Raw genomic sequence first — 4,563 nt, forward strand, 5'->3', positions numbered from 1 at the left:
TCCCCTGGAACTCGAGTTACGGAGAGTTGTTAGCCACTGTATGAGTGCTGGGAACTTAATCCAGGTCCTTTGGGAGAGCAGCCAGCTCTCTTCACCACTGAGCCTCCTGTAAAAAAAATTTTAAGTGGGAGGTTTCAGGAGATGAGACAGAGGATTAGCAGACCTTGAATGTCTGAGCAAAGTGTTGGGCAGAGCCTACCAGAAGTGCCTCTGCAGGACAGATCTTCCCCCTAAAGGCTCTTGGGATCAAGTCCAGATTCCCACACTGCGTGCCAAATTTGCCCAGGCTGTTACCCCACTTCAAATGGTACATCTTCCCACAACTTGGGAAGCTGGGGTCTTTCCCTTTCACAGGTGGGAGACACAGTCCCAGGCCCATAGCTACCATCTTGGGAGAGGCCTAGCCTCAAAGGCACCTTCTCTGCCCTTGACCTTGACACTCCCAGCAGATGTGTGGTTCCTCACAGCTCTTCCTTTCTGGGTCTCTGATGTAGATGCCACAATCCCAGGTTGTTCTGACAAAGGTTCATTCTGCCATGCTGGTCATGTTTCAGATCTGCTCTGTCCAGACTTTAAGCCACCAGCCCCGAGGACCACTGAGCTCCTATAGTATGCCCTGTGTAAGGGAGGGGGACCAGTCTGAACTGTCTGTAACTCATGAATCAGCTGCACTGTGCTGGCAAGGCTGTGGGAGACAGGAGCTCAGCTGGTAAGGACAGAAACCAGCTTAGGACTCTAGTGCCTGCTTCTACCTAGCTACCGATTTGATTGACAACATCTGTCAAAATGATCACAGAATTTAACATTTGTCCAAGCAAAGTCACCTCAAGGGGTATGTCCCACAGATCAATCTGCCCATGCAAAAATGACTTCATATACAAGGCTGGTAATTGTGCAGAGAGGAAGCCACAAAGGGGGACATCTCAACAACCAACCAAGGAAAAAGCAGATAAACAACTTCAAGTCAAAACTGCTGGGTTGAATGGCCTTTAATCCCAGCACTGGGGAGACAGATCCCTGTGAGTTCCATGCAAGCCTGGTCTACAGCTCTCCCTCAAAAACAAAGAAAAAAACACACAAAAAAAGTGAAAGAGACAGCCAACAAGATGAGAGAAAATGTTTACTGGGGTTTGCTTTTGTTCTTTTGAAACAAGGTTTCACCATGCCTCCTAAGCTGGGTCCAATTCACAGGCAAACCTCAGGCCTCTGCCTCCCAAGGCACTTGGCGCCTGGTGATCCTAGTTCAATTCATGAAATACACATGGTAGAAGAGAGTCAGTTCCCCAGAGTTGTTCTCTGACACTCTGGTGTACCCACAACAAACAAATTTTTAAAATAAATAGTTTTTTGTTGTTTTTTGAGACAGGGTCTCACTATATAGCCCCAGCTGGCCTGGAAATCACTATGTAGATCAGGCTGACCTTGATCTATCAGAGATCTGCCTGCCTCAGCCTTCCAAGTGCTGGGATTAAAGGTGTGCAACACCATACCTGGTTTGTTTTAGTTACTGAGACAGGATCTCATGTAACCCCAGCTTGGCCTCTAACTTGCTAAATAGCTGCAGATGACCTTGAACGCCTGATCCTCTTTCCTTCACCTAAGGAATGCTGTGATTATGACATGTGCTACCAAGCCTGATTCCAAGAATTTTTTTTTTTTTTTTTTGTCTTTTTGAGACAGGGTCTCCCTGTAGCCCCAGCTGTCCTTGAACTTACTATGTAGACCAGGCTGGCCTTGAACTCACAGAGATCCGCCTGCCTCTGCCTCCCAAGTGCTGGGATTAAAGGTGTGGGCCACCACAGCCCAGCCCCAAGAATTTTTTTTTAAATGTAAATCAGATTTTGTCATTCACTACAGGGGGCTGACTAGATGGCTCTGTGGGTGAAGGCACCTGCTGCCTGACAACCTGAGTTCCACATACAGGATACACACAGTAGAAGGACAGAACTGACTCCTGGGAATGGTCCTTTGACTTCCAAATTCCACATGGGCATTACAGCACATGTACTCACACACGAGAGGGCACACACACACACACACACACACACACACACACAGAGGACGGTACTTCCCAGGTCTTGTTTGAGACAGGGTCTCGCTATGTAGCCCTGGCCAGTCTGCTCACAGAGATCTGCCTGCCTCTACCTCCCTAATGCTGGGATTAAAGATGTGTGCCACCCTTGGACCCTTCTCATACAAACCTATAGCAATGGCGTCAGCATGCAATACCCATGCAAACTTAGGCAGACAAAAGCCCAGCACAGAACTATGGAAAAGCCCCAATCTTAAGGAAAGAATTATTGGCAGCTGATTATTGCTGGGTGAGGAAGAGCTGATCTTCTTGAAGGGAGAGACTCTAGATAGGCTGACTAAACCCCAGTGGATGAACTTGCACTGAGGGGCATCTCAAGACACTAACTTTACAAATGACAGAATGTATGAACTCCAGTGGGGGGCTATGGGAGGGTGCCAAAGGGGAAGGGGATATAAAGATGATTTTATATATGAAATGCATAAAAATTCAATTAAAATATTTTTTTTAAAGATGTGCTCCGGGGCTGGGGAGATGGCTCAGTGGTTAAGAGCATTGACTGCTCTTGCAGAGGACCCAGGATCAACTCCCAGCACCACATGGTGGCTACGAACTGTCCTTAACTCCAGTTCCAGGGAAATCTGAAGCCCTCTTCTGACCCCCGCAGCATTGCACAACACGGGTGCATTCACATACATACAGGCAATACACTCATACACGTAAAATAAAAATAATAAAATATTTTAAAAAAGGACGGGTGTGGTGGTGCACGCCTTTAATCCCAGAACTTGGGAGGCAGAGGCCGGCGGATGATCTCTGTGAGTTCAAAGCCAGCCAGGTCTACATAGTGAGTTCCAGGACAGCTGGGGCTACAGGGAAACCTTGTCACAAAAAATAAATTTTAAAAACTTTATATATATATGATGTGCTCCACCACACCTGGCTTCCCAGGTCATTTTAAGATAGTTTATCACTACAGGTGTGGTGGTGCTAGCCTGTAGTCCCAGCATTTGGGAGGCAGAAGCAGGCAGCTCTCTGTGTGTTGGAGGCCAACCTGGTCTACATAGTTCCAGGTCAGCTGGGACTTCAGGGAAACCCTGTCTCAAAACAAACAAACAAAAAAAAAGATAGTTTATCATAGACACTATAATCCCTCTTGAGGCCCTGCCCCACTTACCCTACCCCCGGGCTTTCTCTCTCTCTCTCTCCACTGTTGTCTCATAAACAGTGTCCTTGTTTCTAGAACACTCAGCCTGTTCTTGCCCTGGGTCCCTTTTGCTGGGCTTGTTTCCAGGAATTGGTGACAGCTGGTTCCGTCCTGCCGCTTAGGCGTCCATGATTTCTTGAACTGTTCTCTCCTGACCCCAGCTCCACCTCCCAGGATTTAGGGACCCTGCCCTGGTCGTGCAGTTTCCAGACACTGTACAGGGCCAGGCTGGTGCTTGGTGACTGAGAGGGTTGTGAGGCAGTCACCTCAGGCTGTCTGTCAGGCAGTCATTTCCTGCTCCCTACTGAGGGAGTCCTTTGATGCCAGCCGGCTTGCTTGCAGGCTCTGGGACACTGGAAGGCTGGGTGTGTGAGACCAGGCCCCCACAAAAGCAAATCACTCAAACCTTCCACAGCACACATCTAACTGTGCAGTTAGTAAGGTGCCAGGCAGCCAGCCTCACCGAAATTCAAAGGACTCAGACGAAAGGAGCCAGCCTGACTGGGGACAGTGGGTACCCAGGGAAGGATACAGCCCCGGGGTGGCTGGCAGTGCAGGGAGGGATCCCAGGAGGCTTATATCCTCAGAGAGAAACTTCAGCTCTTGCCTCCCAGTCTGTCCTGTGCAGTCCTAGGCCGACTCCTGTTTATCACACTCTGGGACCTTGTAGAAGCCTGCTGTCCCCTCATATCCATGGGTAAAGACCATAGCTGGGGCTGCATTCATTCTTCAAGTCCTGTCTCTGCGCTCTTCCCTTTCCATTCCTCTCTCTCTCCACTTCTCTTCTCTGTCCTTTATTCGTTTTCAGCTTCTAACACCTGCCAGCTGTGGGCCAGGCAGAGCAAGTCTCTGCCCCCGGGAGCCCCTCTGAGGGTGGGCAGACAGGAACTGCAAGCTCGCTGCCCACGACAGCGCTGAGAAGCGCTAAGGGTGATGTCACAGTGCCAGGGGGCGGGGGCGCCCTGGGCAGGAGGTCCTGAGCCGCCTCAGCAGGAAATGTCACCAGTTATCTGGGGTTTTTGAGGCAGGATCTCGCTATGTAGCCCACGCTGACCTCGAACTGCAGAACCTCCAGCTTCGGGCTGGTCTCCGTATTCCTGGTTATGAAACGACCGTGACTCGTGCAGCCTGCGCAGCCCGCCTCCGCCCTCGGTCCATTGCCCCGGCATAGAATCCGAGGCCCGGACTGGCACAAGCGGGTGAGGAGGCGGGGGACGCGCACGCCTCGGGGACGCGCGCCGCCGGGGCTTCCGCACCCAGGTGCGGCCCCGCCCCCTGCGCCGCGGTTGGCTGCGGCCCGGCGGCCTCGGATTGGCTGGGCGCG

This window comes from Nannospalax galili, unplaced genomic scaffold (genome assembly GCF_000622305.1).
Source record: "Nannospalax galili isolate Female #2095 unplaced genomic scaffold, S.galili_v1.0 scaffold596, whole genome shotgun sequence".
Lineage (NCBI taxonomy): Eukaryota > Metazoa > Chordata > Mammalia > Rodentia > Spalacidae > Nannospalax > Nannospalax galili.